Consider the following 23,439-nt stretch of genomic DNA (forward strand, 5'->3'; position numbering starts at 1 on the left):
GAAGACAGATGTCAAATGCTTAAAACCTGGGCGATCGCTTTTGTTGGCACATGAAGTGCCTCTGTTCCAGTCAGTGGTTTTTTCAGTTCTTTATTAGTTTGTAAATCAGGTTTGCACTGGTGCACTGAGATCGCCGTGTACCGCCTTCTCCTACTTCATTTGGAGTGCTAATATTTTGCCGTTAATATTTTGAACCAAAAAATTTCTGGTAACCAATAATTAATGAAAATGTTTTTCCCCATTTAATTTATTTTAAAGCTAGTTTGAATGTATTTTAATAGACTTCATCTTTCGGTGTGAATGTTAATTTGTTGTTATTGTTGTTGTTTTTTTTTTTCCCTAGGCTACGGTTAAATTCTCCAGACTTGTCTGACAGCAGGAACTGAGAAAAGCAGTACAAAGATGTCCTTCACCTTCCTTTTTAATTTTCTTGACAAAGCTGTGCGCGTACACTAGCTTTTTTTGGGGTCTTTTTTTTTTTCTTTTCTTCTTCCTTTCGTCAGAGTTGGCAGCAGACTGATTATTTTCCTGTACAGGATGTTTGCCCAAGGTTTGCAGGTTATGTGCTGCTGTAGATAAGAACTGTGCCATTGGAAATTTCATTACTCTGAAGTGCCAAATCCACTACACCATATAATCACAGCAAAGACTCTTACTTACATCATGTCGTGCTTTCGGTTTTGTACAGTATGATCTGTAGAAGAATTGTTTTTTAAGACTATCTGTTTTGGTCCAAGAAAAGTTTATAAACTTTTGTAAGAATACTGTGATGATCTCATGCCCTATGTAAGTTTAACCTTCATTGATGTTACCTGTGTTCTGATGATTTGAGATAACTGTGGACTTGCCTTGCAGCAGTACGAACTGCTTCATTCTACTTAAAATTGTCACACATTTCATATGGGAACAGAGTAGCCGGTTTATATGATCCTACTAAACTCTCTCACTATTCAAAGCAAACAGTAGGTTAAATGCCATTTGATAAGTTACCTGTATTCATGTAAATTTATGCAAGAATATATCTGGATTTCATTGTCAGACTAATGACTTTGTTGTTGGACTTAAGATAATTTTTGGAATACTTTCCAAGCTATTTTTCTTATAATTAAAATCTACTTTTGTTACATAGGCAACTTGAAAAATAATTCTGAGATCTGGCAGCATTCATAACCTCTTCATTTTGTACAGTATTTTAACTGGATTAAGTACTTGTTTTTATAAATTTCCCTAGCACTTGGGAGTGCTAATAAAGGAAAAGCTTAATAAGTATATTGAATACAAAACATTTCTGTCCCTTTTTTGTTGTGTGATGTATAAAAATAGACAACTTTATGTTTAGGAAATATTTAATCAGTTTTATATATGCATTTTTAGAAACGTCATCTGCTTCTGCTATCATTTTAACTCTGACTACCACAAAGTGTTAAGTACTCATTGTTAGATGCTTGTACAATGCTTCTTCACACTTATATTTATTTCATGGAGGTCTCATAATGTTTGTACACCTGAGAGCAGGACCATTTGGAGAAAATTCATGATTTTGATAAAATTAAAGACAAAATTGATCTTTTCCTTACTTGGCACTGGTTTTAGAGTCTGTCCGTGTTTTTGTCAGCATGCAGTATAACTGAGGTGGCAAAAGTGCTACATTTTAATGGCAGGCTAAAACTTGTGTGACACCCCATTACAGGAAAATAAAAAACAAAACTACTTTTTTTTAAGTAAGAAAGAAAAAGTAAGTGGGAAAGTTACACAAACTCAAGAACCTTGGGATAGGGGTGAGTATTAATGATAGAGGCATTGTTCCTGTGGAAACACTTGGTCTTGTTTGAGAGGCACATTGACAGCTTCCTGAGGATTTTTAGGGTTGGGTCATTGATAAGAGATTTATCTTTTTTTTTTCTTTTTTTTTTTTTTGCAGTTAATAAGGCAGTTTTCATGGTTGTGTGGAGCATGGGCCTCACCTGTCTTTCCATTGGTCTACACACCATTTGTGTTACAGAAATCTTTGGAGCTGACGGGACAAACAGTTTATGTGCTTGCAGAAGAAAGGGAGAAAAATGAATTTTCACTGATTGTGGTTTTGTCTGTGATGCTCACAACTGGAAAATGCTCTAATTGAAACTCTGCTTCCCTGTAGTGATGCTGTATGGTGGAGAAAAAAATGGGATGTGCCAAGAAAATGAAGTTCAGTAACAAGCCATATATTTAATGATCCTGTTAGGACTTTCCTAAGACTCTGCAACGCATCTACCGATGTGCTAGCATTTAGCACCCTGTTGGGCTTAAATGACTACTAACTACAGCTACTTTTTTGATATCTAATTACAGTTGTCAGCAGTTCTGGGGGTTCAGGGAGCTGTCCTGTGATACAGGATCTCCCCCAGTATGATAGTGGTTTTTGAACTGTTGAGCATTAATTGTGGTGCTGAAGCCTGAGCAAAGCAGCCTGCTTTTATGGCCAAAAACTTCAACTAGCATCATCCCCATCAACTTCACATTCTCTAAGACTTGATGGTAAACCCTGGCGGTGGGCTCACACATGAGTTTCTGAAGTTCTTTCTTTCTGCTGCATGCACAAAAATGTTTGTTCCCAAACGGGGATTCATAGCACAATTCAAAGTAGGCACAAAATCCACCTCTGTGCGCAAAGAAGGTAGTGCTTAACTAAACTCTATGGGGTTGCAGCTAAACGTGCTACATTTAACCATATACCTCCTGTTTATTATTTACTGCTACTGTACAAATTCCTAGATACAGGTATTTTCTTCCTTTCCTTTCATAACTATGAATATCATAAATGTCCCTGAGCTACAGCAGTCTGTAGGAAGCCCCTTTTAATTACTGAAAGAAAACAGTTGTAGATAATCAGAGGTTTTGGGTCGTGTGGTCAAATATACTTTCTCTTGCATGGTGCCATCCTAATATTTTGCAATTGTAATTCTGGAATACTGTGAAGTCTGATGAAGGTGTTGTCTGCCTTGAAAGCAAACATTATGCGACCTCTGGTAATAAATCCTTTTCCAGTAAAAAGTACCGAGTTTCTGGAGTAACTTAGTTTGTCAGAATTGTTGTAAATGATTGGTTTGTGAATTGTGCGGATGATCTTACCTATGCAGCCTTGTTTTTGACTTTTCTGGTTTGTACTGTTATTAAAAGTTTATTGTATTATAGAGCTGTTCAGATATTTTAAATATAAAGATGTATTGTTTCCATAATATAGCTATATGATATATGTTTAAGTAGTAGATGCATTAATTGGAAAGCTCTGCTTTGATAAACCGACAATTTGCCTACACTTATAAGCAAAAGTCACATTGCTTATTATTGGCTTAAGTCAACAGAGCGTCCCTAAGAAGAGAAGGTAAAATTGGACCAATTATAAAACAGTATAAAATTTGCACTTGTTAAACCACTGGATGTATGTTAGTACTTTTTTATTTTTTTACTGATTTGAAATTCCTATTTTCATGATGAAATTGCTAGGATCCTTAATTTATGACTGATTTTAAATAAGGTATTCTCATTATTATTATTATTATTTTGGTAATCATAATGTAAGATGCAGCATGGTTTATGCAAACAGAAAGCAAATTACTTGGCATTAAACCTGGCCTCCTTTTCGAGGGTGTTCCACAAACCAGCAATATCTGGAGAGATTGGCATGTACGTACCGCTAGCTCTACTTGCGAGTGGCGTGACAGCTCTTCAACGCTCCACTGCTCTGACTTAGTCACACAGCAGAATTGAAATTCAAACGTGGATATTTTCAGAAAAGTGCCTGATGTACTTTTACAGACACACGAGAACAATCCCTGACAGTTTGTTGTATAAAGCCATAAATGTATATAAATTATGTTCAAAAGGTTTTGTGTCCTTTCTTGTATACGGAGAATGAGATTTGTACCAGGATTCTACTTGTGATTAGTAATCCTTCTGCTCAGACGTTGTCGTAATCACTTTCCGTACCGCGTAATCTTTTTAATGATGATGATCCCATTTGGACAATCTTGATGGCATTAGCAATTTTATATGGAAAAATACCTCATGGTACCCAGTCTTGTCTGACAAGATGATACCATATTAACAAGCAAACACTAACTGCAGAATAGTTAGACAAATTTTCCATTACTTGGTATAAAGGAATTTGTCTCAGAATTACTTCTGGAATTGGAAGTGTGGCAGGTACAGGAACCTACTAGGGCTGTGTTACAAGTGTTTTATCACAGTGTGCTAAACGAAACTTGTTTACAAGTCTTTGAGACTAAACGCAAGAAGAATCCATGCCTGACTCTTAGTGCTCATGAGAGATCTTGTGTAGAGGCACTTTGTTACTGGAAGCTGCGTTGCGCAGCACAGACCTGGTTGCCAGTGCTTCAGCAAGCCTAGTTCACAGAAAATGGCAAAAAAAAGTCCTGAAATCCTTTTGGAATGGGTATTTGTAAGTATAAGCTCTTAATAAAATTGCTATGACATGAGATGGTAACTAGTGTATCAGAATGTTATGTAACGCATTGTTAAAGAAGAAAAAACCTGGGGACACTAGCATCCATCAAACTGCAGGAAAAATTAGTCTTTTAAGTCCAAATTACATTAGATCCTAATGCTATTAAAGCGGGAGGGAGCCGGCTCTAGAGAGCCATTTTTCTCTTTTCTCTGCCTCTTCCATTAAAGTGAGACACTTCCCAAAGGCCTCTTGGCCCTTCTCCCTCGTTTCTGTCTCTCACTTCCCCTTCCTTCCCAAAGTTCGTGCTTTCCCTACAAGTAAGAGTTTCTATGCCGAAAGTTTGTGCCATGTAGGCCAACCTGCACGCTGCTAAACTCTGTGGGAGCGCTGACGTGAGTGGAGAGAGCAGGAACATCCAATTTTTAATTTTTTTTTTTTTTAAATTTAGATTGTGTTTCAAAACAGAGCTGGAAGAAAGGAGGAGAGGCTGCCAAAACAGGCAGCCAACAACCCACGCCACCATAGTCTTGTGAGGCCCAGATCCTGGCTTGCCTGCAGGTGGGGAGGGAGAGGGCTGGTGGAGAGCTGCTTCCAATGAATTGCTGGCAAAAAATGCCAGTTTGATCTTAAAGCGAGCATAGGTAGACCTAAGGAGAGTGAGAGAACGCCAGCGTACTGCTGCACATAAAACCAGGCAACCTGAAGATATTTAAAAAATGATTTTCCCTTGTACTTTACGATGGTATTTTAGCTTTGCCTCTTTTATTTTTGCACGCTAGGAGAAAAGCATGGAGTGGAAGGTGTCTTCATTGGTGTTCCCAAAAGCCTCACTTCTGAAATGAGAAGACAGTTAAGATCCAGAGATACACTGAGTGTTTGCAAAGCCGTTGTTGGAAAGGATGTGCATCTAATTGGTACATGAGTAGTTACTGCTGTCGGGAGAGATAGTCAAAGCTTGTCTCTTGGGAAGGGACTGGCTAGCAATTTGTGCCAAGCTGGCAACAAGGGATTTGAATCTGCTGATCAAGCATACAGACCTCAAAGCATCCTTGTGCTCTGAGTCAGTTCTGCATCAATGTAATAAACATGTTTTTGTGCAGAAACATCAGCCTTTCTGTCATGTCAATTGATAATCCAATTAGAAGTACAAATAGCCTTAGATGTTGCAGCTGGCTGTAGTGCAGCTGGTGTGCAAAGATGGGTTTTTATGAACACCCTGAGAAGGAGAAACTTGCACGGAGCAGTGCCTGTGGTCATGACCACTGCTGGAATTGCATGCAAATCCCTGTTCATTACCTGCTTATGTTTTGCCTGGGGTAACGTTCTGGCATGTGCCAAAATGATAGCTAAAATGAAGAGGCAGGGACAGCGCCCCATCTTATTTTATTTTATGTTTTTCTACTTGCTGTTGGACCCTGAGGCATTCAGAATTTTTGCATGTGTTTTTTTTCTTGCAAGTAAACTTCTTGCGGGGGTGATTATCACTGCAGTGGTGGGAAAACGGATGAGGGCTTTGAGTACATCAAGTGGAGCACTGTAGGAAACTGATGGGTATAGGGCTATGGAGTGAAGAAAGAGGCAAAGAGACGGTTTATAAATTGGAGCCTCAACATTTCACCTCCTTGCTGTGTGCAATCTAAACCTGCTTTTGCCATCCGTCAACACAAAGGTCTTTCCAAACAGTTGTATTTCCTTCTCAGTGCCCTAGAGTGATGTTACCTGAGCAGGCAACTGCACAGAGCATGCACAAGAGCTTTGCTGCATTTCCAGGGAACTGTGGAGTTTGGCAGGGATGTGTAAATTGCTTATGAAATATTCAATCCCTTCAATTTTGCTGAAGCCAGGGGACTGTATCTCAGCATGACCATTACAGAAGTGCATGTATGTGAACTGCAGAGGAGGGGGGGGGGGGGGATAAGAATTTTGGCAGGTATTCTAAGCACTTTCCTGGCTGATGGAGCAGGGTAAGGGAGTGTTTCAGAGGGCAGAGGATTGCTCCAGGGTGGAAGGCTCAGCTTAGCGGGAAAAGAGCTTCCTTTTGGTTGGAGTTTGAAGTTGTGTTCAGTAGCAGCCACAGACTGCACAGTCTCCTGGGTCGATTTGTTGCTTGGGTCTTTCTCACCAGCTGAAAACAAAAGATGTTCTGTGAAACCAAGAGCTGGAGTCTCATTTCAGGAGTCCAAATGTTACCACTTCCTGCTCCTCCCTTTCTTCCCCCTTCACTCCATCAAGTTAGAGCAGTTGAGAGGAGCGTTTCTTCTTTTTTTTTCTTCTTTTTTTTTCTTTTTTCTTTTTCCTTCCTGTCCCTTCTCAGAGCAGATGGGCTTCATAAGACCTTGTGTCCCTTCAACCCCAACTGTGATGGCCCATCTGCAGTAAGGATATTATCTGCCTCCTCCTTCAGCCCCCTCAACAGATCTATCAGATTAATAGCCAAATGAGCCCCCAAGCCAAAGTCAGATCATTCCATGGTTGACTCCAGGAGCCCTTTGAGGTGGGACATCTCCTCTGTCTCTGCTTCTTTTGCTAAAGGGTTCCTAAATTGAAAACAGGTAGTGAGGGAAGTGCTGGGGAAGGATCTGGTCTTGGGTTGGGTAGCCACTTCACTGTGGTCCTCTCCTACGCTACCTCAGTGTTCAGACCTTGCACTGGGCCTTAGTGAGCACACAGGGCTCCCACTGGATTACTTTCTGAGTAGGGTTTCTGCAGTCACAATGTTTTGTTCAGCCACAGGCTGGCTGCTCATGTAGATCCACGTGTTTGGAAACAGTGTAAAACAAGTGTGACTCGCCCGACCATGAACTTCTTGAGCGGTTGTTTGTCTTCATCACACCAGTCTTGGTGTGGTAGGTACAGCAAGCCAAGTGCCTGCTGGTGACCAAGCACTACGACATGTGAATGGGGCTTATGTTCACTCCAAAAATAATATTGAGCAATAATATTGAATATAATAATATTAAATATGTTGGACTCTAGTATAACTGCGTTGAGAGTTGTTGCTTAGGTAGGGATGACAGCCAGATAAACAGAATCATAGGATGGCTTAGCTTGGATGGGACCTTAAAGATCATCCAGTTCCAAAACTCCTGCAATGGGTAGGGCTGCCAACCACTAGATCAGGCTGCCCAGAATGTAAAGTAAAAGAATGAGGATTCCTGTCCTTGCGAGGGGTCCTACCATGATCAGAGGAGCTGGGTTTGACTTCCACTCAGAGTTACTTCACAGAGCGTGTGACAGTTGGCAACATTTTGAAGTGATGGGGCAGACAGCAGCCATGTCTCATCTGGAGCGAGCTGTGCTTCACAAATGTGGCTGTCGACAAGCATGAAGACAAGTGTGGTCTTCTGTGTAACCTGTATAGTTTTCCCGTGGCTTTGGGAATTTTCTTCAGTCAAGTTCCTGTGAGAAATGGGACATAATGGAGGTCCTCTCAGTGCCTACAACTGCTTTACAGAGTTAGCCATCTGAGTACAAGTAGTACTTGGCTTTTCCACACTGGGGAAACTACAACTGCCTTCTCTCAAAGACCTGAAGGAGCTGTGCTGATCAATGAGTTAGAAAAGTGATCACCTGGCATGTTTGATGACCTAAATTACATTACTGAGTACACCATTATACAGGACAGTGAAATGTGAGGCTGTGCCAAGAATTGCAGGAGGATATTCTATGACTAGGTGAGAACAGCAGATATGATTGACTGTCGGTAATTGTAAAATAATGCTCAAGGGAGAAGGAAAAAGAAAGCCAAATACATTAAGATGCTTAATGAACCCTGAATGAGCTTCTACTACTTTGAGAACAACCTTGGTGTCATTGAAAGGATTTCTTGAAAGTCTTGGCTCACTGTTAAGCTGTAGACAAAAAGATACGACAGAAATGAGTGGGGGACAAGGATTGAAAACCTCTGTTGTGCTACTCCACATGTAAATTGCACCTGCATCATAAATATTGCATGCTGTTTGACTTTCAAAGAGCATACTGTGGGGCTACAGAGACTCAGAAGCAGAGACTAAATAGAAAAAAAGATGAGTGAAGGCGGGTATAGGTGCATGAGATGGTAGAGATATGTAAAATTATGGATGCTATGGAGATGAAAATAATTCTTCATTATTTCTCAGGGCACAAACAGGGGTATCCAATGAAAAGATCAGGCAACAGGTTTGGAATAAAGGGAAATACTTTTTCACCCAGTACATAATTACGTTTTGTAACTCATTGCCACGGGATGTTGCAAAGGCCAAAAGTTTAAATGGATTCAGAATATGAATTTATAGAAGCTAGGTCCATCAGTGGCTATTAAACACAATGCTCCGGATGCAGCCTCTAGCTCAGGAAGTCTCTAAATGACCAGTTGCTGGAAGCATGTACCAGGGAAGGGATTACTCAGTCCATGGCCGGCTGCTTGTGCTCCTTTCGCCTACACATCCACTGTTGGCCTCTACCAAGGACAGGATATTGGTGTAAGCGGACCTCTGATCTGATCTGGCAAGGCTGTCTTCACCTTCTTAATGGTGGAGGGAATAGGTACAGCCAGAAACAGCTACCCAATACCCTTCTGTAAGGAGGTTTCAAACATCCATGTAGACTTTCTCAAGTCTATGGCAGTGGTTGTGGACTGCCTCTCTCTGTGTTGGAAGACTTATCTGATACCTTTCAGGGCAAGGCATACTCTCAGCTGAGAGTATGTTCTCACTCTAACAAGCTGCGATGTAACAAATGCAAATTACCTGACAAGATTTATAAGACTTCAGGGGAGAAAAAAAGCACAAGGAAGAGAGAGGATCAGGCAAAAAACAAAATTTGCATTCTTTGCAAGCAGCTCTACAGAGGTTACTCTCAGGGAAAGTATAATAGAATTGTTAAGAATGGAAAAGCCCACTGAGACCAGCTAATCCAGTCATCAACTCATCACCACCATGCCCACTAGCCAATAAAATGGTGCGTTGCACGTCTCAGCCTCTCCCCCACACTGATGACTAAAGCACTATTTTTCTTGCTTTTATAGGTAGCCAAGGGGTTAAAGTCACTCATTCATACACCTGAAAACCTTTCAGAGATAGTCAATGGTAGTACTGGACAGTAAGCCCAGAAGAACAGGTCTAGAAGTAATGGTGTGTCAGTGGTAGCAACTTCTCCAGTGCTGAGGTCAACCAGAAGATAAATGATGGAGAATGGAGTTCTCAGATTAAAATATGAAATTTTCTTGCTGGATTCGTTGTCTTTCCTTTGCACGCTAACAGAATGACACCAGGGTTGTTAACTCACTGCAGCTGATTCAGAAATGCTGACCTAAAGATGCAAGGAGAGAATAAGGCTTGTTATCTTGCTTGTAGCTCAGACAGCCCATTATAGGACTTCATGTGAAGAGATCCTGAGTAGACGTTTCGAGTCTTGAACGCCAGCAGCTAAAAATACTGGTGAGAGTGAATTTATGCTTTAGCTCATCAGCCAATATGCGGGAAATCACAGACTTCAGTGTTGAAAATATAATGCTAATGGACTGCTATATGCATTGCAAACTTCGCTTTCTTTCCTTAGATCTGTGTCCAAAGCTCCTTCCTCTGTGAAGCTTTGAAATGTGAAGTCTGATCAATGCTGACTCTTCTCAAAACATTCAAAAAGAATTTTTAAGAAACCTGTCACCTCTACATGTTCCCCTTCAAAAGCAACTGGTTATTTTCTTTAAATTTCCACCCTTAAAAGAAAATGTTGATATTTTAAACTCCATAATTACAACCTGTAGGTTGCTTAAATTGGCTTAATGGTTGGCACCTCAACTGACTGGAACTTGGACTTTTTGATTTATTTCAAGTGGAATTACAGAGAACCATGCAATTTATAAAGCACTAGTTAGTCTTTGTTATCAAGCACATCCCCTCCCTTCTCCATCTTTTTTTCAACCACCTTCTTAGTGCTGGGTTTAGTAACATGTTTATGACTCCCATAACATGGGCAGCGTCACAGACTGCATCCAGAGCTACTTCCCATTTATCCTGCCATCTGCTATCAATTATAACTCAATTTTATTAACAGTATCCAAACATAATAAAAATCTTCCTGTTTTCACAAAACTTGCATCTGTCAGTTTCTGGTAAGTAATGGGATTTATATGGCTGTTTTTGATGGTTACAGTTTTTCTCCTCAATTTTTCCTGGTTGTCCTGAACTCTGTTTCAGCAACGTTAGCCATTAGAAACTAGTTGCATTGAGGTCATTTTGACAGGAAGCTCTTTGGCACCCACTCAAGAAGCTGTGAAGATACTCTGAGGCTACTACAAATGCAAGTGAAAGGTTTAAGTCTACTCCATCCAAATAAACTTAATTTGGAGGTGGTTTATATCAATTCATAGAGTGATAGAATCATTAAGATTAGAAAGACCACTAGTTTCATCTAGTTCAACCGTCTGACCATTCCCACCATGCCCACTATCCGTGTCTCTCAGTGCCACATCTACATATTTCTTGAACAGCTGCAGGAATGGTGACTTTACCACCTCCTTGTGCTGCCTGTTCCAGTGTATCACCATCTTTCTGAGAATAAATTTTTCATATCACCCAACCCAACAACAACTTAAGGCCATTACTTAATGCTGTTCCCTAGGAGAAACCAATCCCCATCTTGCCACAACCTCCTTTCAGGGAGCTGTAGAGAGGAATAAGGTCTCCCTTGAATCTCCTCCAATCTGAACAATCCCAGTTCCCTCAGCAGCTGCCCATAAGACTTGTGCTCCGGACCCCTCACCAGTTTTGTTGCCCTTCTTTGGACACTCTGTGGCCTCAATGTCTTTCTTGTAGTGAAGGGCCCAAAACTGAGCTCAGTACTTGAGGTGCAGCCTCACCAGGGCTAAGTACAGAGGGACACTCCCTTCATATATATCTACATCTATACGTGTATGTATATATATACATAAATTTTTTTTTTCCACGGACAATGGTGTAGTGGTATTCCGATAGACAGTTACAGTGGCTCTGAGGAGCAATGGTAACTTCTATCAGGAAGAATTATGACTTCTTGAAAGGGCCTCTGGCTTGTAAAGGGAACTGGTAATGTTAGGTGGCCATAACCACCAACTTCCCTTGTTCACATCGTTTCTGTGCATCCTCACAATCTGAGTGAGGAAGGCCTTATAATTCTCTAGTTTAAGAGACATTCATGTATCGACCTTACAGTTGCTTTTTGTGCATTTATTAACTGAGTGACAATGCAAAGCTGTTTCTGGCTGCCAAGGAGATGGAATCCAGCTGGCAGACCTGCTGCTGCAGGGTCTCAGTCGGGCAGCTCCGATGCTGCGTGCTAATTGCTGGAATGTGACTGCTACCCGCGGGGTGAGGAGAGAGAACGAGCTCTGGAAAATGAAGGCTCATGCAGCCCACTGCCAAAGTCTTGGCCACACTGAGCTCCAAGGGCCGCTCAGTGTGGTAAGCTGCTTCTCAGCTGAAGGCACTCAGGAGCTGCCCTGTGAGAGTCCCAGTCCCTCCTGCTGCACAAAGGGTGTACTCTGTGCAGGGCATGATGGCTTTCAATTTCTTTCTTTCCTTTTAGCTTATCCAGTTGGAAAGCACTCATCGAGGGCTCCGTCTCCAATTCCGTGTGTTCGGTTTCTGGTGGTGCGGATTGAATAAATCATGCCTGTGAGAGCAGCCTGTAACTTCAGCTTCCAGTGCCACTGAAGTCACAGGCTGCTCTGAAAATGGTGGGAATATAGCAGCTGTATTTACCTGGGGTGTTGCCTGCCTGTTGGAAAAACGACTCACTTCTCCAGGGGTATCTTAAGGACTTAAGAGTCCTTAAGTTCAAGATGCATTCACTGTGTTAGAATTATCTGCAATTGCTTGGATGATTGTGGATTCTTCTGTATTGATAGGAGCAAGACATACTCCTATCAATGCTCCTATGTGAAGGCAGGTGATTTTTGACTTATTTTCTCTCAAGATGAGACCAAAGTATGTATCTCGAATCAGTGAATTTAAATAAAAAAAATCTATATTTCCTCATGCTGTTTTAGGCTACAGGCAGGCAATTCAGAAATACAGTTTAGCTATGTATTTCAACACGGTATATCTTAGTTATTAGATATACAGAGAAAAATAGTGAACTTGGTATGATGCAGTCAGAAAGAAATCCATCAATAATACAGACTGCAGATACGAACACAATCCTTGACAGATGATGGAAGTCACTGGGTGCTAGGCTTATGGACACCTGGCTTTATCCAGGTTCCAACAGTCCTCCCCTTTTTGGATAGTTTTCTGCCACTAGTTTTAAAACTGTAGATGGCAGAATGGGGCCCCACCGGGGTGGGTGTTGGAAAAAGCCACTCGAGGAAAGAATCTCTGATTTGCAGCCTTTATGGTCTTTGTTGTAAAAAGGGAAACAGGGTAGGAAAAGGGAAAACAAATAAATGCACTAAGTAGCATGCTGGCAAGCAGTGTTATGGCCCACATCTTTTTAATTGTATTTCATATGTGTAGGAACAGAGAAGCCAAGGGAAAGAAGACTGAAAGGACACACAACCAAAGCAATGAGCTTAATAGAGGTATTCATACTTGTACCTGTGACCATATAATACGAACAATCTTGTATAAAATGAAGAGTTTAGACTAAGTACGGAGAGTGTCTGGCCACCAGACTGCTGGGAAACAAAGGATCTCAGCTCCTGGAAGAGTCCTTAATGGTATTCATGTGGTTAATCAGATGTGAACCTTTTTGATGGGGCATGCACCAGGCAGGTGAATGCGTTTTCAGTCACTGGGAGAGTCAGACACCAGGAAGAGACATTCTCAATGTGGGAGAGGTACCAGTGGAATCAAAACAAGACAGGGGCAGTGGAGGTGGACATTATTCAGTGCTAGAAAAACAAAACATTTGTAGAATTTGTACAAGCTAGGATTTATCTTGAGTTTTGAGATCTGACCTCAGGATTTGATAAATGCATTTTTGCTCGCTGTATCCACTTCTGTTCTGTCACAGGCCAGGGGCAAGCAGATTCATCTGTGGTGGCTAAGGAGGAGTCTCAAGAAAATGCATACCTCCATGCATTGCAGGCACACCTCAGTGGCCTTCTGTCCAGGCTGTGTGGAGCTGGTATTCTGCTGATCTTCAGAGGAACTGGAACTGGGTTAGTTCCAGTATAGCCAAGTTTTGAGTTTGGGGTTGGGACTATCTCTGCAAACTGGCACTCACTTGCAGAAGCAAACATCTGAGACACATCTTCCATTTCCAGCCAAACCCAGTGCCATCAGGAGCTTTAGCTATTAGTGGCTGCAGAGCACAAGCAACTCCAGTGACCTGTCTTGGTCCCTGTGTTGACTGTGCAGGGAAGCTGCTTGGGAACCAACACAGGGAACTGATTCAGACAAAAGAGAATGCATCAGGGAAGAAGTCCTGGGCATTACAACATTAGAGAAGAGAATCTGTGGCTCTGAGATGGAACTGTGCTAAGTCAACATTTCCTTCAAAACAAGGCACAGGGAAACCCAGGAATTATTATGTGGCCCAAAAGGCAGGTGCTGAAACATACACCTGTGACTGTGCTTTTGAATATAAGTGATGAAGAGCAGTGACTAAACAAGTAAGCTTTCACTCTTCTGGGAGACACTAAGTACCATGGTTTAAATATTACTTTGCCCATGCCCTCTGCTTTTGCCCCTCTGCAAAGTCAGATCCATCTGTTTAAGAGTACTCCAACCAGTGCTTCTGGCGTAGAACCTCTGGGATCATTGATCCTCTTTTTTCCTTTTAACTTCCCATTTTAGCTAAGAGTGAACTGGTTCGGAGCTTAACAAATATTGATTCTGAGCCCTTAAAACTGGAACACATTTGTGAATTTAGTGGCTTAAATTTTCCAAGAAATTGCTTTCTGACTTGGGGTCAAAACTTACTCTTGGCATGGGAACTCCCCAGTGCTTGTTATGCTGGTTTGAAAAGTTCAGCCCCGTTTATGGTGCTGGCTACTACATTCCCTTTTGTTTGAGAGAATTCATGACAACTGACATGCCCTCACCACCCACACACCCATCCTATGAGGCCTTTGGTCTGTAGTTTAACCCCCTAGAGAAATTAATAGAAACAAAGACATGCATACTTTACAGTGTAGAAGAATTTCTAGGAGGCACTTTATTTTCAGACATGGATGGATCTGTGCAAAATAAAACTGTTTGTATGTGGTCTGATGCTCAGATCTACCCCTAGCTCCTTGTAATTCTTTTAGAGAGCTTGTTTGGAAGAGAAGACCAAGGCATTTTCTTCCTATTTCTTCTCCAGCCCATCTTTAGACTGTGCAGTGTTGTTACTTTTTGGAGCCTGTGGTCAGTGTGCTGTGGCTCTTAGAGTCCAGCTTCTCAGTGTTCCACAACCAGGTGTAGCAAGCTGCTGTTTCCAGTCTAATGACCTGTTCAAACATGACTTTGTGATAAGGCATGAAGCATGCCCATAACACATGATACTTGGAATAGGTCACCGTTGGGATATTTTGCTGTGCTTTTATTAAACTGGCTGATGGCCTCAGTTTGAACTGTCTGGTTCTAGCAATAAAACTCAGCAGCTGTGAAGTCTATCAGGTGCTGAGGGACCTTTGGGCATAGGTTAAGCCCAATGTCTTTAGGTCTGAGATGTTCAGCTTTAGAGACTTTAGGCTATAAAACTGCATTTGTTGGAAAATTTAAGCTGCTAAATCCACAAATGTGTTCCAGTTGTAGGGGCTCAGATTCAGCATTTATTCAGCTTTTAGCTAGCTCACGCTCAACTAAAATGGGATGTTAAAAGGAAAAAAGAATAAATGACTCCAGAGGTTCTATGCTATGTCCCCACAACTATTCCTACCTATTTCACAGCAGGTTTTAAGAGCTCAATTAATGAGTCTACTTTTTATTTCCTTGGGTAAAAGAACATGCCTAAGCGTATGTGTTGCTCCTATGAAGGCTGCTTCCTTGAACTAGAGCTTCTCACTCTTCTCTGTGCACAGCAGAGAGGACGTTGGAGTCATTCAAGAGCCTTGCACAGGAGAACTGAAGACCTTCGGCCAGTTTCTGCTATTTCACAGAGTCATTAAGGTTGGAGAAGACCTCCAAGATCGTTTGAGTACAACTGTCAATCCATCACCACCATGCCCACCAGCCTCATGTTCTTCAATGCCGCATTCACACGGTTCTTGAAATGCTTGCTGTCCATAAGCAGACTGAGTTGTAGATTTCTGATGAATCCCAAAACAGAGGTGGTTTTTGAACAGTTGGACATTCTATATCAATGCGTGATAATGTGTGATAATTAGTGATGAGAATAAAACATCTACTACAAAACTAATTATTTGTCCCTATAGAGGGAAAGAGCTGGGGAAGATATACTCTGGATCACTTATTTCTTTAACAGAAATTCTTTCATAATCATAAGAAAGAATAAGAATAAAAGAAATTTTTTTCTCTCCCACTCCTCAGATGAAGACAAGAAGGGACAGAGCCAATAAATGCAGCAGGTGTTTGAGCTAATTAGTAACAATTTTGATCAAACATGGGAAAAAAGGGCCTGAAAACCCCTCAGGTTGCAATGAAATACTTTTTGTCACCTGGCAATATAGACCAGACGTCCCCTGTTCTGAGCAACTTTTCTTAGTAATACTATCCCCCTCCCTGAGGTGGCTCAGCCATTTGTTAGTGGATTTCAGTCTTGGTCAGCAGCTGTTCTTCTTTGGTGTAACAATGACCCAATGAATCTGAGTGACGTGCTGCAGTGAAGAACAGATTTCACTTGGTAGTTTGAAAGCAGTCACATCACTTACTGTTTTGTTTTTTGTTTTGTTTTGTTTGTTTCTTTTCTTTTGCTTTCTTCCTGTTGCTGCTGAGACAGTGAGAGCCCAGACCCAAGCTCACTCGGACAGGTTGCACAGACTGCTTGCCAATTAGGTCACATACGGAGCTGTAACAGCCCTTGGCTGGGTTTCAGGAAGCAAAGGTGTGCAATTCTGTGGCAGCTCCGCCCCAGCCGAAGATGAGGGAATTATTCTCCCTAATTTACAGTAGCGAGAGCCAGCGTCCCCTCCCACAAAGCTGCAACGCAAGAACTGAACTGGCCCAACTGACTCCTGCTTTCCATTGGTCTCTGCCTCATGCCAATGTGGAAACTGGAGAGCAGAAACACAAACAAGTGAATGTTATTGTTGTAGATGCTGGGCTGGTCTTTGTAGGTATCTTCTTCAAAGACCTCAGTTCTTACTGGGAAACTACTATGAAGAAATGATGGAAAGACCTTATGTCATGTTGCTGAGCCTAAGCTGACAGTGCTTGCAAAACGACATAGCTTTTTTTGGACGTGTTTTTCTGTGTTAGTCCTGCCTCACTGGGTTGAGGGAAATGATTTCACAGGGGGCCAATAAACACTGTTAACAAACTTCACCTTTTTTCTTGTACTGTATATTAGAACATAGGTGACTCTTCAACACCGCAAGTGGTGGAAAAATGGGTGTATATGAACAGTGTCCTGTAAAACTCTGCTTTTGTCCATTGACTGTAAAGGAATTTTGAAGTGACCAACCCTGATGGAGATGCTAGACAAGTTTCCTAACCTCTGCCTTCAGCCTCTGATTCTTGTTCTGATAGAGTGGATAAATTCTCTGGCAAAATACCATGGTTTTCTCACCTAATCTTCTATAAGAAACAATTTGGAGTGATTGGCAGGGTTCTTAAAAAACTCTTCAGTCATTCTTTGAGTTCCTCTCTGATTTCCAGTGTGCTCTCTGACATCAGAGCTGAGTACACTGAATCAGCAGTAGTCTCATGGTTTCTACTATGGATGTCATACAGGTCTATTCAGGCATCCAAATAGTGCATTTATTTTTTGGCCAAAATGTAGTGCTGCAAGCTTGCTGTCAATTGTCTGCCAGCTGTGGATGCCTGAAAGGTTTCCTTGCCTATGGGAGCATTACTTAAGACATTCCCTTGATGGTTATTGCCTTTGCCATTTTGACATTACCAGTTTTAATTAAACTTGTCAAGCATTTTATTGATTTATTTATCTTCTGCCACCATGGTCCAAATGTTAGTGCCCAGAAAAAAAAAATTCATATATATTTAAGCAGATCTACAATGCCTATGGCTTCTGTGAAAAATTGTGTCCTGTTAAGACATCAGTTTAATTTGATGGGATTTATTTTCCATAAATCCATGCTAATTCTCTTTAAATTCATATAATTCTACATCATTCTAAATACTTTTATCAAATGCTTGGCTATTTTGCTAGTGTCAGTAGCAGAGAATCATAGAATCACCAGGGTTGGAAAAGACTTCCAACATCACCCGGTCCAACTGAATCAGACTGATAGAATTGAGCTGAACTTTTTATTTACCTTTTCGACTAGAGAATGAGCTCTGAAGGGCAATGAATTGAGTGCCTTAGCTCTTTGCAGCCCATGGACTTCTGCAAAACAGGCCTAATTATTGCAAAGCAGTCACTGAGAGGCATTGCTGTTTGTTGTAAAAAAGGGTGTGGACAAAGATAAATTGTTAGATTTTTTGGAGGCCTAATTAGGAGGCCATCTGCAATGTAAACAGTACCAACAAGGTAGGCAGAGCCACTGCCAGATGCTAAACAGTGAAAGCCAGCTTAGCTTATGTTAGCCCACCGACTACATTAGCTTACTGTCTTGAAATTAAATCCCTTGCAAAGGTTTTAATGATGCGGTGGATTTTTAGTTGTGCCTTTGGGTTGTTGGGATGTATCAAGCTAAACAGATTTTAGAAACAAAGGATGAAACCTGTAGACCTGTCTGACTGGTTGATCTTGGAGGCAGCACAGCTATACAAATGAAAAATATCCTTTTAAGAATACTTTATGATGGAAATGGAGTTGTTTAGAAGGAAGAAACAGGTACTATCCCGTGGCAGTTACTGCCAAGGTCCATTATTCACAGAATCAACATATTCCTAGCTCTATGGAGAGGTACTCCACCAAGAGAGTTATAATCCAGGAGTTATCTAGGAATAATAGGAAATTCAAGAAACTGAAGAGGGAATAGGGTCTCTCTCTCTCCAGAGCAGTTGTTTGTGAACGACTCGGGTGCTTTCCACGAGAGGCTCCAGGTGTGTCTCTGCTAGCAGGATGCCAGGCTCATGTCACCCAGCATGCCTATGCAGCGGGGTGCTCTTGCTGGCTGGATACCCCAAATCTAGAGGAAACTCTATTGAACCCATGTGATGTGCATGGATCCCACAGTCTGGCAGAAGAAATTCTGCTAACTGTGTTGCTCCTAGCTCTTGACATGCAGTGTCAATTGCCACACTGGAGTCTCACAGGAACAGTTTTTACCTCTTAGGGAAAGATGATGGCAAAAAGCGAACCAGACAATGCAAAGGGGCATTCTGGAGCTCCAACAACATATCCATATCTGTCAATGAGTGCTTTGAAAACTTTCCTTCACTTGAGAAGGATTTAAGGATACCTTGGTGCTGTTTTTCAGACCAGGTAGTGGTAATGGTGCATATCAGGAGAGAGAAAATGAAAAAAAATAATCCTTAAAGGACACAAACCCAATAGAAACTGAAGGCTTGCTGGTGCAATTGCTGGTGTCTCTGCTGTGAATTTGTTGTCTGCCTGCAGATCAGAACAGGAAGCAAGGCTTTGAGAGTTTTGTCAGAAAACCTCAAAGCTTTTGATGGTATTATAAAAGTCAAGTATATTTTAAAAAGGAGGAAAGTACCGGACTGTGTTCTGTACAAGACAATTGGGACTTTATAATATTACAGGAAGCTGCATGTGAGAATTGCAGAGAAGTTAAAGTCTGTGGTATCAATGCACAGTAATAACTGAGCTCTCAATATGTTCAGTTTATCCCCCTTTTGGTATATTTCCGGGCACACACAGCATCACACTGGTTGAACTGTGGAGAACAGACTCATCATTTGAAAGGCACTCACAGTGAACCTTCCCGCAGGTTATCATTCTCTTCAGTGTAAAGGTAAAAATAAAACAATCAAAATCCACACACTTATGCTTGATTGCACATCAGATAAGTTGGCCAGTAAAGAGTGTTGTCTTTCCATGTTGATAGTGAAAAAATGGGGGAAATGGTGGTTTTGGGAGGTCTGAGAGTGGGAAGGTAGGTTATTTGTGAACCCAAACAAGGGGAGCAAGCTGGTAATTGTTGACATGTCAAAGACACTGGAAGTAAGCACAGAAGTAAAAATTTCTGTCTCAGACACATGTGCTGAACTTATAAAGCTAAGATTACAATATGTTTGTATGTAGGAAACTCAGAAAAAGAATTGACCCTGAAAATACTTCCACCCCTTTGTGGCTGGCCTCGTACCAAGCATCTACGAGTCTGTGTTGGCAAAACTGAAGCAGAACCTATTATAATCCACTCAAGACTAAATTGTAGATAATTGGACACTGGAGAAACTGAATTATGAAGTACAAACGTATCCATGGAAGAATAAAAAAAAACACATTAAGGAGTCCTGAATAAGTGTCCTATCTACCGTATTTGGAGCCCTGTTAAGAGAGATTTTTTGTTCTTTGATTCTTATTACAGGCTGCTGTGGTAAAGATTTCCAAGCTGCTAATTCACTCAGTCTGAAAGCACAGTGTTAAATTTTTAGAGATTTTATTTTATTTTTTTTTAATAGCAGGAGGTCAATATTGACTCTGCATAAAAAATAGATGTATGTAATTTAAAATAATAATAATAATCAGTTGTCTTCCTCAGATGAGAGAGAGAGAATAACAAGTGGCACGGGACCACCAGAGCCTGGTGGGGCTGTTTCTGGGCTTTGTTTTATTGCTGTGAAATATTTATCCTCTAATGAGTAGAAAGGAGAGAAGGTATCCTGTGAGCATAAGGAACCTCTTTGCCATTCAAAAATGTATGGGCTCAGGAAGAAAACTCTCTGTTATCTTCCCAAAGTGTTTTCCTTTCCCACTGACCTTGCTTGAACATGCCAAATCTCCCAGATGACTAAATATGAGAATCATAGAAGAGGTGACGATAAAATTTCCTGAATGACAGGTGAACACAAGGCTGGGCTGTTGCTTATAGCTGCCATGTGTTTTCTCGACAGGAATAAATGTCAGTCTTCATGGCAGGCTGCAGCATGGCTCACACTGGTTTTGACCATTGACTTTCCTTCTGGCTACATTTGTCTCAGTTACCACCTCTGTGCTGTTCTATGGGTACTTGTCTCTCCCTGTGGCTTATCACAGAATCATAGAATTGAGTTGGAAGGGACCCCTAAAGGTCATGCCTAGTCCATCTCCCCTGCACTGAACAGGGACACCTACAGCTCCATCAGGTGCTCAGAGCCCCTCCAGCCTGACCCTATGTGTCTCCAGGGATGGTGCATCCATCACCTCTCTGGGCAACCTGTGCCACTGCCTCACCACCCTTATGTAAAATAATTTTTTCTTATATCCAGTCTAAATATGTCTTTTTCTAGTTTGAAACCATTTCCCCTTGTCCTGTCACAGCGGATCTTGCTAAAAAGTCTGTCCCCTTCCTTCTAATAGCCCGTTTTAGATAACCAAAAGGCTGCTCTCAGGTCACCTCACAGTCTTCTCTTCTCCAGGCTGAACAGCCCCAGCTCTCTTATCCTGTTCTCACAGGAGAGGTGTTCCATCCCATCATTTTTGTGGCCCTTGCTGGATGTGCTCCAACAGGTTCATGTCTCTCCTGTGCTGAGGACTCCACAACTGGAGCAGTGGGGCAGGATCACCTCCCTCGCCCCAGTGGCCACCATTCTTTTGATGCAGCCTGGGATACAATTGGCTTTTGGGCGGCAAGGGCGCATTGCTGGCTCATGTCCAGTTTGCCATCCCTTAGTGAGTGCCTGGGAGGAACCCTTTCTGACAGCTCTCAGAACTTTGCTTGTCTCTGCCTGCATCTGTGGTAATCTGCAGCAGTAACCTTCCCAGCTCTCACCTGAAGCCTGTTGCAGTCAGGGGCAAACCTTGCAAGCAGGTGGGTCTGATTCTGCAAGAAGTCAGTGCTTAGATGGAGGCATATCAGAGGAGGTGCTCACAGACTGCTGTAGAAGCAGCTGAAGGGGTAGTTTGGGTTGGTGCAACTTCACACTCATTTCCCAGCTGATAGCAGTAGGATTCCACTGCATGCTCCTGTGCAAATGTACATACAAGTGCTTCTCTAACTATGTCTTCTGCTGGTAGAGGAGGAAGAGGAGACAGTAATAAAAAAAAAAAAAAAAAAAAAAGAAAACAACAAGAAAGAATTTTCAGGAACTGTTTTGAAGCTTTGTAAAATTAGTCTCCTTGTAAGTCCAGGAAGTTCAACTTCACAGAGATATTCTGATAATTTGTGTTTGCGTATTGAGATTTATCATGTCAGAGACTTGCATTGCTTTGTGAAGCATTACTTTCATAATTGTGCTGAATCTCACTATCTTTATGTTTTATTTGTGAGATCAAATTCCTGGAGCCTGGAGTAGGGTTTGGGTAGGCAAAGAATGAGGAGGATTGAAGTCTTAGGTAATCATTATTATTTCAGCTTGGCTTTCATGCCTTCAAGAGGTCACAGAAATCATCCCTTGCTGCAGATATTATTTTTCACACGCTAAAAGGAAAGATTAGATTAGGTTTTCTTTTTTTTTTTTTCTTTTTTTCTGTCCTGCTTGAGTGAAAGACTTTCAGGAAGTGTATTTCTTGAAACAAAAACATGGGGCGATTAAAATGCATCAAATCATTTTCATGCTGTTCATTTCCCACTGCAGCTCAAGCAGATCACACCGTGGTGCTCTCCAGATCATAGAGGTTTTGATAACGTTAAAGATATGCTCAAGATCCAGTCATTCTTGAGTTAAAAGGATGCAAACTGTCTCTCGCAAACATGGCATTTCCATAGGAGATTTGAATTGGTTTGCTTTTGTAGTGCTGTTGCAAAACAGGCACACAGAACCACCTCACAAGCAAAACAGAGGCATCAAAAAGACAATATACCTTCCTTCCTGAGGCAGATATTTCTGGAGTTGGGGAAACACAGTTTCCTGTGTTCTCACACGGATTTAGATAATGAAACTTTTGGCTGATTCAGAAAGAACGAAGCACTACGCGGTTACTTGAAAATAGTGCTACGTTGTTGTACGATGCACCGTGGCTTTAAACTGCCAGCTGCAGTGAAATCTGTGTGTCCTAGAAACAATCCTAACCCCTGGGCTGTGACTGGTGCTTCTACAGTGTGCTCAGGCTGGGATGGGAGGTGCTGGAGAAGAATGGCAGGCAGGAAATAAAACCCAAATTCATGTACTGGTAGCGAGCAATAAAGAGGTTAGAAATGGCTACTTCACTTCTATTCTTTTAAATATGTGATTATAGGTGGGGCTGGGTAGCTTTAATTACCATTAAAGCCATGCAATACCTGGCAATTCAAGGCTGTTTTTAATTATTACTCACGTTCTCAAAGCTCGACAGTGTGGGCTGAAATTTTCAGCACAGTATGCCTGCTGCCATAAGGTAAATATAATAAGAAAAAGAGACTATGATGGCTCTTTTTCTTTTTTACTCCTCCAAAGACAATTCAAGATAAATTCAAGGTTTTTAAAAAACTTTATTAACATTTTTGTGATCTTTGAATGCTCTCTTTTCCACACTTCCCTGTGCTTTGTAACAGGATTTCATAGGCTTTCCCTGTGAAGAATCTCTCCAGGCCTGATCAAGTGATGCACCATTTGGAATCTGCGTTTCACACAAATTTGATGAAGAAACTTGCAGATCCTCTTAGAGCTCAGATCTCCTGATAAAGGGGGCTTGGAACTGCATGATCTCTGAGGTCCTTTTTAGCTCTATGATTCAAGCCATTCTATGATTCTGTGATATACTCTTCACTGGCTCCAGCCACATTCCAGCCCTGACAACACCCTCACATACATGCTCCATCCTTGCAGAGCATCTGAGTATGCAGTGGGTTGGAAAGCACCTCCCACAGCTACGGGAACTGCTGTGGGCTGTGCTGGGACCAGCTGCTGGAAGTGAGAATGGAAAGGAGAACTGCTCTGCTC

At 41.6% G+C, this 23,439-nt stretch overlaps 1 protein-coding gene across 1 annotated transcript in view; it reads left to right on the forward strand.

Moving 5' to 3' along the window:
- The window catches only part of FOXO1 (forkhead box O1), a 63,701-nt gene extending 57,373 nt beyond the window's left edge, over nt 1–6,328 (forward strand). Inside the window, exon 3 of the mRNA XM_048945114.1 lies at nt 344–6,328. The gene's annotated coding sequence lies outside the window, so the exon portion shown is untranslated. The remainder of the gene's footprint in view (nt 1–343) is intronic.
- Nucleotides 6,329–23,439: the final 17,111 nt, after the last annotated feature.

Source organism: Lagopus muta, chromosome 1 (genome assembly GCF_023343835.1).
Source record: "Lagopus muta isolate bLagMut1 chromosome 1, bLagMut1 primary, whole genome shotgun sequence".
Classification (NCBI taxonomy): domain Eukaryota; kingdom Metazoa; phylum Chordata; class Aves; order Galliformes; family Phasianidae; genus Lagopus; species Lagopus muta.